Here is a 12,193-nt window from a genome sequence, read left to right on the forward strand (position 1 = left end):
GCACCATCAGCAAGCAAGTCCACATTCTTGTCCTAGCACAGCATTCAGTTGTCCATACCCCAGTCCTTGGAACGCAAGCACAAATACGCAGCCAACACCCCACAGGCCACACTACTAAATTCACACATTTTGCGATAGCTTGTGCTCGAAATGTTGCGTTTTAGGCTCATAGAGAAGGAATCTTTCCGCAAGCGGAAGACGACGGCCGTCCCTCAGTACTCGGTCCCCAGCTGCAACTCTTTCTCCCGGTGTGCCTTCCTCACATTACACAAGCACGTGACCCACAACATTAGCCGTGCCCTCATCAGTGCAGCTAAAGGGAAAGTCTACCTAAACATGGACACGTGAACAAGTCCATGTGGGCAGGGACAGTACATCTCGCTGATGGCACACTGAGTTAACAGTGGAAGTCAGGACCAAGTCGGACCTTGGGATGGAACACGTCCAACCGACACCGAGGATTGCGGGCCCTAGGTCAATCAAGTCTGACCCCACAGTCTACAGCTCCTGCACCTCATCCTACTCCTCCTCTTCAGCTTTCCATCTCCAAAATGACCACATCAGTCACAAGCTGGAAGTACTGCAGCACTGCCTCAGCCAAGAGGCAACAGTCTGTGCTAAAGCTAATATGCTTAGGTGACAAACCGCAAAATGCTGAAGAGTTGTGAACAGCTCTGAAAGAGCAGGCAGATCTGTGGCTGACACTGATGAACCTACAGCCACGCATGGTAGTGTGTGACAATGGTCGGAACCGAGTGGCAGCTCTGAGGAGAGGCGAACTGACACAAGTGCCATGCCTGGCCCATGTGCTTTACTTTGTGGTTCAGCGGTTTCTCAAAACCTACCCGGAGCTGCCGGATCTGCTTGTCAAAGTACGCCACCAATGTGCCCATTTTAGAAACTCAGTTACAGCTTCCGTCGCCCTTGCCGTGCTTGCTTCTGGTTCACCGACTGGTGTGTGATGTCCCCATGCTTTGGAACTCTACACTGCAGATGTTGGAAAGGATTTGTGAGCAGAAGAGGGCAGTTTTAACTACCAGCATCAATAGTCAATAAGACCGTCGGTATTCAGTTCAGACTCCACACATAAGACCTCAGGTGTGGACATGGATTTCAGACATATGTCCCATCCTCCAAAACTTTGTGGACTCCACCAAGATCTTCTCTGTGTTCTGAAACGCTCTCTGCTCACAATAAAAGAGGATGCATTGTAGGCAGAGCACGATGAAATGGAGCAAGAAACCATATGGGTTAATTACACACAGCCCAGCCTCATGTCATCCCAATGTGGATTAGGTGACAATGAAGAAGAGGAGAAGGAAGAACAAGAGCTAGTTTCATGCACTATAGACGGTACTACCTGCACAACTGTCATACCATCTCTTCAGCATGGATGGCCTGAGAACATGGAGGAGGAGGACAGCATGGTCAGTCATCCTCCTGGTGAGGACACGGATGTCTTGCCTGTTAGCAGTCTGGCACGCATGGCTGAGTTTATGCTTTATGTTTTACGCTGCCTTTCCCATGACCCTCACGTTCCCAAAATTTTGGGTGACAGTCGCTACTGGTTGGTGACACTTCTAGACCCACGCTACAAGGAGAACTTTTTATCTCTTATTCCTGGGGCAGACAGGTCTACTAAAATGGGGCAGCACCAGAAGGCCCTTGTTGCGGAATTATTAAAATAATTTCCATCTGAAAACGCTGGCGGCAGAGGTCACAGTTCATTGGACAACCAAGGAGTACAGGCGAGAGAGACACAACTACAATCCAGCAGAGGCAGGGGAGCACTGTGAAAGTTCTGGGAGAGTTTTTTCAGACTCCCCCATCACACAGGCCCTGAGGCGCAGGGTACTCTCACAAGGAGTGCAAAGTTTCAGAAGATGCTGCGGGAGTACATTGCTGGCCATACCAACGTCCTCCATGTTTCCTCTGTGCCTTATAATTATTGGGTATCCAAGCTGGACACATGGCATGAACTGGTTCTCTATGCCTTGGAGGCTCTGGCCTTCCCTCCCGCTAGCGTTTTGTCAGAGCGGGTTTTTAGTGCTGCTGGTGGAATTATTATAACTGATAAGCGAATCTGAAAATGTTGACAGGCTGACTCTTATAAAAATGAACAAGGGCTGGATTGGGCCAGCCTTCTGAACATCACCGAATGATAGCAGAGTAACATAAACTTAAATCCAGTGTCTTTTTTTGGGAGGTCTATTCCCATTCACTTCTTCACACCCAGACATGGGTATACGCTTCCTGATTTTGGCGATTTTCTCTTGTCCTTCTCCTTATCCTCATCCTCCACCACCATATCACCAGGATGACCGTGGTCCGTGATGCAACACCCACATAATTTTTTTAAAGGGTGTTTATGATGGCCGTAAAAAAAATGGCTATACAGTATGTTCATGCATACCCCCCAGGGGTAAATGTTTGTCAGCCCATACACTTAGTGCATGGGCATTACAATTATAGGAGACCCGCTCTTTTCTAATGGGAATATTTATTTATGAGGAGCCTCCTCCACGTCTCTTCCAAGGGGCATTGGAGTGCCTCCAAATTTTTGGCAGCCCTTGCATTCACTGCATAAGCAAACAGTATGGGAGACCAACTTCCTAATAATGGGAACATTTTTTCATGGAGCACAGTATGCGTTGCACATCAACACTTGCTGCTGGAATAGGACCAGCGGCGAGAAAAATGGATAATCCCATAATTGTGATAGTGAAAATAGGGGTTATTAGAGGGTGAAAGGAGGGGGAGGAGAGGTAATACACTTTAAACACCAGACAGGACTCTTTTTATCAGAAACATATGTCCTATCAACCATGGATACTATCCAATAATTAGAATAACTCTCCCAATGTTGTAATGAGGTGAATCTGCACACACCAATTAATTTTATCAAGGAAAGTCAGATATACAATATACAATAATGTACATCCCACTCAATATATAATGTCATGTCCATAGAAAGTTACAGAAAAATAGATCAACTATATGTTGATAATATCACATGCTAAATGGAGAAATTATTAATCCCAAAAGAGAAAATAGAAAAAATAATTCTCAAACACAACGCAATATGGCATATATAAAAATAATGATCTCTAGGATCACTCTTTTTTTGCCATTGTAGCATGGGTTAGCATGTATTGGTATATCTCATTTATTTGCACACTGTATGACATCTCTATTTTTTACCTGCATATTTGCACATTAGTTACGTCAGTAGTTTACACATTGTTATTTGCCATTTCATACATTTTTTTGAACATTATTAACATTATTTGTTTAGTCTTGGTATTACCGCTGTGTATTGTTCTGTTATCTACATATTGTTTAGCCCTACTATTTGTGTACTTTTGTAGTACTAGTCTTTGTCAGTAATTTTTGGAGTCTGTGAAGAATTAATATTTATTCTGATATTTATTATCAGAATACTGTAACAAAAAGTGATACAAAAATGTAACAAAGATGGAAATGCAACCATCTCACAGTGAAATCTAGGCCGATCACCGAAGTTAACACCGGGGTAGAGTGTAGTGTATATTTCCTGATCGTAAACCAATCAAATTCCTATGGGGAATTCTGAAGAGACTGGTTGAGCCTCACTCTCCATCCAGCATCGAGGCTCAAAAAGAGGTCATGAAGAATGGAAAAGATAGATTTTTCAATCTGTCGCAACTTGTTCATTACATGCCTAGAAGACTTTAAAGGAGACTTTAAGGCTGTGTGCCCACGATGCGATTTTTAAGCGTTTTTGCCTCGATTTTCGGCGCGAAAACGTTTAAAAATCGTGTACAGACCGCCCCCCATGCATTCCTATGGCATTCCGCACATGCTGTGCTAATGCTGCACTTTTTTCCGCGGCGGAATCGCATCGTGGAAAAAATCGCAGCATGATCATTCTTTTGTGCGGAATCGCAAAGAATTGCCGCGATTCCGCACCCATAGGAATGCATGAGAATCGCTTACTTCCCGCATGTGGCTATGCCCACCATGCACGAAGTTAAGCGTCTCATGTGCGGTTGGTACCCACGCTGTGGAGGAGAGGAGACTGTCCTCCAGGCCCTGGGTACCATATCCCTGTAAAAAAAAGAATAAAAAATAAAAAATCGGGGTATATTTACCTTCCGACGTCCCGCGCTGTATTCCCGGCCTAAGCGTTCCCAGTAATGCCTTGTGGCAAGGTTCCGTGATGACGTAGTCTCACGTGACTCTCGCGGTCTCGCGAGATCGCTATAGTAACGCGAGACCAACGTCATCACAGGTCTCGCAAGGCATTGCTGGGAACGCTGAGGCCCGGGATGGCAGCGCAGGACGTCGGAAGGTAAATATACCCCGATTTTTTATTTTTTATTCATTTTTAACATTCTATCTTTTACTATTGATGCTGCATAGGCGGCCTCAATAGTAAAAACCTGGTCACACTTGTCAAACACTATGTTTGAAGAGTGTGACCAACCTGTGCGTTTTAAAACACTACGTGGGCCCATAGACTAAAGGACATTTAAAACATGAAAGGAAGTCAAACAAAATATTAGATTAAGAGTTTTTATCTGGAGTGTATCAATTTTTGCATCAACTAATTTTAGTAAAATTGAAGCTTTAATAATGAAAGTTATATTATTAACCATACTTTCGTGTTATTCGTTAAAAAAATTCTAAGAAACTCATGTCTTGTCAAAATTTTGAAAATTGTTCTTGTGTTCAGTGAGATATTCATTAAAATTTTACTTTTCAAAGGTGGTGTACTCATTTATGCTGAAAACTGTAATAAAGTAAGTTAAAAGGTGTGGCCAGTGTTGGACTGGGGTGCCGAGGGCCCACCAGTAACATCAACCCCAGCTGCATGCAAATATCACTTTATCCTCATTCACAAATTTCTATAGCAATAAACTGAGTAGATTGTAAAATTAATAGGATGGTGCCTATGTATATAGTGAATCAAGTGTATTGTGCCAAGTACTGCTCATATAAGAGGGTGGTGGCCCACTCCTGCATGGGGGTCCATCAGGGGATATTCCTGTTCTCCCCTGGGTCAGTCCGAGTCTGGGTGTGGCCATATTAAGGATTGTTGCTATGTTGTCTTGTCCCATTCCCTTCCTATACTTTTCTGGATGCAGCACTAAATGCTGACATATGTTATTATGATTTGATGGTTTGTTTTATTAACAGCCTGCGTAATTAGCATACACAATTAATAATGACAATTCAAATAATTTTATTAATAATGTTAATAAAGCTAAGCTTTTTTAACCCCCTAGTAACAATGCTAATTTTGACTCTAACCCCTTTAGGACTTATGACGTATTGGTATTGCAACTTTTCCAGTACATGTCAGCCGATTTCATTTTAAAACGGCGATGAGGGAATAAGACCCCTTTGCGGCCACTGTTTTAGTGTGTATCGAGGGTCATTAAGGGGGTAAAGCATCACTCCAGTGGTTTTTCCATGTCAGCACTATAGTGGTGCCATTATTATATGTACCATGACCCTAGTATTATACTTATAAGCCGCCATCTTTATCTCTTCTTGGTGCAGCACCGGTCCCGCACCACAATTCTGTGACTGCAACTTCTGACTGACCAGAAGTCAGAGGGAACTGTCACAAGCTCTTCGCTTAGCAGCGGCAATAACAGAAGATGATGGCGGCTGGTATATAGAATACTAGGGGCAGGGACTTCAGATTAGCGGCACCACTCCAGTGGTAAAATAAAAAAAAAATGCTGCTGCTTTAATACGAGTGACATACAGTAGCATGTAAAAGTTTGGGCACTCTTGGTCAAAATTACTGTTATTGTGAACAGTTAAGCAAGTTGAAGATGAAATGATCTCTAGAAGGACTAAAGTTAAGGGTGATACATTTTCTTTGTATTTCAGGCAAAAAAGAAAAATACTGTCATTTGTTTCATTTTAAAAATTACAAGAAGGAAAGTGGACTGATGCAAAAGTTTGGGAACTTGGAGATTTCTGAGCTCAGATTGCTTTGACCAAGGTTTCAGACCTTAATTAGCCTGTTAGGGTTATGTTTTTTTCACTGTTATCGTTCGGAAAGGCTAGGTGATGCAAATTTTCCAGTTTTTAAAAAACAGCCTCCTCAAACCTTGTGACAAAAACAGCAGCCATGAGTTCTTCTAAGAGCTGCCTAGAACTCTGAAAATGAAAATGGTGGAGACCCACAAAGCAGGAGAAGACTATAAGAAGATAGCAAAGCGCTTTCAAGGTGCCCTTTCCTCAGTTTAAAATATAATTAAGAAATAGCAATTAACAGGAACAGTGGAGTTTAAGAGAAGGTCTGGTAAACCAAGCAAAATTTCAGTGAGAACTGCTCGTAGGATTGCTAGAGAGACAAATCATAACCTCCAGTTGACTGAAAAAAACATACGGAAAAATTTAGCAAACTGGAGTTGTGGTACCTTGTTCTACTCTTCAGAGACACCTGCAAAAATATAGCTTGCATGGAAGAGTTATCAGAAGAAAGCCTCTCCTGCGTCCTCACGATAAAATTCAGCATCAGAAGTATGCAAAAGAACATCTAAACAAGCCTGATGCATTTTGGAAACAAGTACTCTGGACCAATGAGGTTAAACTGGAACTCTTTGGCCACAATAGTCTAAGGTATGTGTGGAGAAAAAAGGGCACAGAATATCAGGAAAAGAACATATCACCAACCATTAGTCATAGTGGTCAATAAATCATGCTTTGGGGCTGTGTTGCAGCCAATTGCACAGGGAACATTTTATGAGTAGAGGGAAGAATGGATTCAACAAAATTTAAACAAACTCTTGATGCAAACATAATACCATCTGTAAAAAAAGCTGAAGTTGAAAAGAGGGTGGCTTGTACAAATGGGTAATGGTGCTAAACACGTGTCAAAATCAACAATAGACTTCCACAAAAGGTGCAAGCTGAAGGTTTTACAATGGCCCTCACAGTTCCCTGATCTGAACATCACTGAAAATCTGTGGCTAGACCTCAAAATAGCAGTGCATGCAAGACAACCCAGAAATCTCACAGATGGAAGAATTTTCCAAGGAAGAATGGACGAAAATCCCTCAGACAAGAAATGAAAGACTCTTGTCTGGCTACAAAAAGTGCTTACAAGCTGTGATACTTTTCCAAAGGGAGTGCTACTAGGTACTAATCATGCAGGGTGCCCATTTGCAACTGTTCACTATAACAGTAATTTTGACCAGGGGTGCCCAAATTTTTACATGCCACTGTATATGTCTTTCTAAGTGTTCATGTGTCAAGAACAATGTCATAATTTACAGCATGAAGTGGTTTTAAAGCAACAAACATTGTGTTCCATCTGAAACTAAAACCTAAAACACAATAAACCAAAATACTGCATATTGCAAAATGCAGTCATGCTACATAGTTTGAAAAACCAACCTATCATACATGGGCCCTTGCATTTTATTTTATATGTTTTTCATATTTATACTGTAATAAGATGCTCAGGTGATCCCTAAAATGTATGCTACACTAACAGCTCTGCCAATTTTAATGTTTACAGTCACTAATTTTCTATTAAAGCAAATGTGGTATTACAGACCTACAAGAAATAAAACGTTTTGCTGCCTGGAAAATTTGGTGTTATAGATGTCTAAAGCCAGACTAAGGCTCAGCTCAGATGAGCGCTTGAAAAAATCGTTGGCTTGTCATCCGTATTGGCATTAGTAAATTATGTTAAGAATTTATCAGTAAAAGTCGAATGCTATGCTGATGATCAGTATAGGGTCTGATTTTACTTGTGCACTCATAGACTTGAATGGACAAATACAGAAGAGAATACTGAATGTCGTGACTTTTTTCTCACACAAATAATCGGTGCTTGTGAAAATCTGTCACTTGAACAACCCCATTGAATAACATTGGTCCGTGTGCCATCTGATTTAACAGAACGCACACATACGTAAAATATGCTCATCGGAACGAGCCCTAAAGTTGTATCCATCACAATCTATAAATGTTATGCATTTAAATTGCACTATATATATATATTTCTTTAACCCCTGCAAACAAACCACTACAGTTTACAATATTTGAGTGTTGACGTTTTGTATAACACTCCAGTGTTCTGCAAGACCACGACCCAAAAACGTTTTGAAGCCATCCACAAATTTTTGCACCACAATGATAATATACAATGTCCTCTCAGAGATTACCCCAACTTTGGCCGACTTTTCAAAGTTCGGCAGTCATTGAGCACTTCAGCAACAAGTTTTCTGAGGTGTATGTTCCCCAGCTGTACAAACTGTGTGAGAGTTCCTCAGGATACACCCACAAGTTTAGGGTTTATGAAGGGAAGGACTCTCGGATTGAATCCCCAGAATGCGCATCTGTACTGGGTGTAAGTGGGAAAATTGTATGGTATTTGGTGCACCCACTGCTGGATCAAGGTTATCATCTCTACATAGATAACATTTATACCAGCATCCCACTCTTCAAGTCCCTCCCTGATCGAGCTACCGCAGCCTGCGGTACTGTGCGCAAAAATCAGAGCGCACTCCCTAAGTCTCTAATTGGGTAGCTGCTCAGAAAGGGCGAGAGCAAAGTACAAGGATACAAGGATAAGAGGGATCTCCTTTTCTTGACCACTATACATAGTGATGGCAGCACCCCTACCATTGTATGAGGTACCAATACACAAGTCAATAAACCACACTCAACATGGGGGGAGTTGATCTCTCTGATAAAGTCCTCCAGCCGTACAGTGCCATGAGAATGTCCAAGGTTTGGTAAAAAGAAGCTGGGTGTGCACATCATACAGATGGAAATGTGCAACGCCTTCGTGCTACGACGATGTGTAGGCCAGACTGTTACATCAATCATACTTGCAGTTCCAGGAGTTAGTGAATAAGGCCTTGATATTTGACAGTCACAAAGGAGTGTGCCTCAGTACTTCTGGAACTGAAGGTGCTCGTATTGTACCAAGCCAACATTTTGCAAGTGAGGTCTCTCAAACTGCAAAGAAAGGAAGGTCGAAAAAAGGTGCCTAGTCTGTTTCAAAAGGGAGATATGCAAGGATACTTTGACAATGCGACACCTGCTCCGACAAACCTGGCCTGTGTATAAAATAAATGCTTCAGACTGTACCACACATTCATGGACTACAAAGTTCAGTTCCAACTTACACTACTCACATACGCCAATCTTACGTAAACTACACAACTCACGTATGCCAAACTGACGTACACTACACAACTCACGAATGACAACCTGATGCACGCTACACAATTTATGTATATGCCACCACATTATAAAATTCACATACCAGGAAAATACTAAATGGATTCCAATATAGGGTCACTTGTCGGGGGTTTCTACTGTTTAGGCACATCAGGGACTCTGCAAATTTGATATGACCCTCGCTGACCATTCCATCAAAGTCTGAATTCCAAAACGTTCTTCCCTTCCGAGCCCAGACGTGTGCCCAAATAGTAGTTTTCATCCAAATATGGATTATCAGTGTACTCAGGAGAAACAGTTTTGGGGGTCCAATTTCTCCTGTTGCCCATGTGAAAAAAAATTGGGGCTAAAATAACATTTTTGTGGAAAAAATGATTTTTTAATTTTCATAACTCAACTTTCTAATTTTTTGTGAAGCACCTGGGGGGTTCAAGGTGTTCACCACACATGTAGATACATTCTTTGGGGGGTCTAGTTTCCAAAATGGGGCTACTTGTGGGGGATTTCCACCATTTAGGCACATCAGGGGCTCTGCAAATGTGACATGACGCCCACAGACCATTCCATCAACGTCTGCATTCCAAAACCTCTCTCTTTCCCTTCTGGGACTTGATGTGCATCTAAACAGCAGTTTTCTCCCTCATATGGGGTATCAGGGTACTCAGGAAAATATGTACAACAACTTTTGGGGTCCAATTTCTCCAATTACTCTTGTGAAAAAAATTGGGGGTTAAAATATAATTTTTGGGAAAAAATGTGATCTTTTATTTTCACAGCTCACCACACATCTAGGTAGGTTCCTTAAGGCATCTAGTTTACAAAACGGGGTCATTTGTGGGGTGTTTCCACTGTTTAAGCACATCAGGGGCTCTACAAACGTGACATGGCATCCGCTGATTCCAGCAAATTTTGCATTTAAAAAGTCAAATGGCGCTCCATCCTTTCCAAGCCCTGCTGTGCGTCCAAGCAGTGGTGTTCCCTCACATATGGGGTATCGGCGTACTCAGGAGAAATTGCACAACTTTTGTTGTTTACTTTCTTCTGTTACCCTTGTAAAAAAAAATTAAAATTGGGGCAAAAATATCATTTTTTGTGAAAAAAATGTGAATTTTTTTATTTTCATGGCTCTATGTTATAAACTTCTGTGAAGCACTTGGGGGTTCAACGTGCTCATCACACATCTAGATAAGTTCCTTGAGGTTTCTAGTTTCCAAAATGGGGTCACTTTTCAGGGGGTCTCCACTGTTTAGGTACATCAGGGGCTCTCCAAACACAACATCGGGTCCACTAATCATTCCAGCAAATTTTGCATTCAAAAAGTCAAATGGTGCGCCTTCTCTTCCGAGCCCTGCAGTGTGCCCAAATAGTGGTTTTCCCCCACATATGGGGTATTAGCATACTCAGGAGAAATTTTACAACAACTTTTTCAGTCCAATTTCTCCTGTTACCCTTGTGAAAATAAAAAGAATTGTGTCTAAATGAAATTTTAGAGAAAAAGAATTAAATGTTTTTTTCCCTTCCACATTCCATTAATTCCTGTGAACCATTTGAAGGCCTAATAAACTTCTTCAATGTAGTTTTTAGCACCTTGAGAGGTGCAATTTTTAGAATGTCACTTTTGGGTATTTTCTGTCATATATATCCCTCAAAGTTACTTCAAATGTGATGTGGTCCCTAAAATAAAGTTTTGCAAATTTTGTTGGAAAAATGAGAAATCACTGGTCAACTTTTAACTTTGAACCCTTATAACTAACTTCCTAATACAAAAAAAATATTGTTTAAAAAATTATACTGATGTAAAGTAGACATGTGGGAAATGTTATTTAATAACTATTTTGTGTGGCATATCGCTCCAATTTAAGGGCATAAGAATTCAAACTTTAAAAATTGCTAAATTTTCCAAATTTTTGCCATATTTCCATTTTTTTCACAGATAAATGCAAGTCATATTGAAGAAATTGTACCACTGTCATTAAGTACATGAAAAAACAGTCACACTACATCAGTTGGATTTGTTGAAGTGTTCCAGAGTTATTACCTCAGAAACTGATCAGAATTATAAAATTTGGCCTTTGGGTAAAGGGGTTAAAAAATATATGTATATAAAGCAGAAAATGTGTTCCCTGAAGGACTTCAAATCTCAGTTATGAAAAACTGCCTCACAGTCAGACTGTTCTTGCGGTCCATAGCAACCAATCAGAGGTCAGCTTTCACTTTACCGCTGCAGCTGCACTCCAGTTGCAATAGGCAATCTGTGTTAAACGCCGAGGCGAGTGTACGCTATGGAAGCTATTCGTGAATTTTAGAAGTTTAAAAAATTAGTGCAAATTGATGAAAATGTTTGAGAGATTATAAAGCGCATTCATATTGTTCTATAAAATGGATATTTCAGGCAACCAACACAAGAGTGAACAGGATGCACAGTTTGCGAGCACATTGGCCAAAAAAACTAAGAACTTCGAAAAATTTCGAGTTGCCTGCTTCGAGAGAATTTGGTTACTGCATTCTGAATTTTTTCACAGTGTTTTCGACAACTGCATCACTCGTAACATTCAAATCTTGCAAAAAGAATATACATTTCTTTCAGACACCACATTGAGGCGTAGAACTTAAAATTAATGTCAAGTGCTACTGTAACGATGTTTACATCGATTCCTCGCCAATTATTGACAAGTCATTTGAAGTCAACAGTCACATTGTGTTTGTTTTTCGACTTTTAGGTATTGGACAAGAACACATAAATTTATTTTACGGCTTGATGGACGTTTGTCATTGCATGTCTATAACCATTTATTATGCTTGCCTTGAATATATATATATATATATATATATATCTATAGTGGTGTGACTGTTGGTCAAGTGGTTAATGGAAGGTATGTGTCACAAGGATGGTAGCTCCCTGTGATGTAGCCCAGAGTGTTTTTCTTAAGTGAACATAGATTTTTAAGTGGTTGCTGTTCACATATGGGTCCGGGCTACGGGTAGCTGTGAGAGT

At 40.9% G+C, this 12,193-nt stretch overlaps 1 long non-coding RNA gene across 1 annotated transcript in view; it reads left to right on the forward strand.

The window, feature by feature from the left end:
- Positions 1–7,595, forward strand: part of LOC141091270 (uncharacterized) — a 31,138-nt gene extending 23,543 nt beyond the window's left edge. Inside the window, exon 2 of the long non-coding RNA XR_012232469.1 lies at positions 5,884–7,595. This is a non-coding gene — a long non-coding RNA (uncharacterized lncRNA). The remainder of the gene's footprint in view (positions 1–5,883) is intronic.
- Positions 7,596–12,193: the final 4,598 nt, after the last annotated feature.

Source organism: Dendrobates tinctorius, unplaced genomic scaffold (assembly GCF_039654945.1).
Source record: "Dendrobates tinctorius isolate UK_male_01 unplaced genomic scaffold, ASM3965494v1 ptg000051l, whole genome shotgun sequence".
NCBI lineage: Eukaryota > Metazoa > Chordata > Amphibia > Anura > Dendrobatidae > Dendrobates > Dendrobates tinctorius.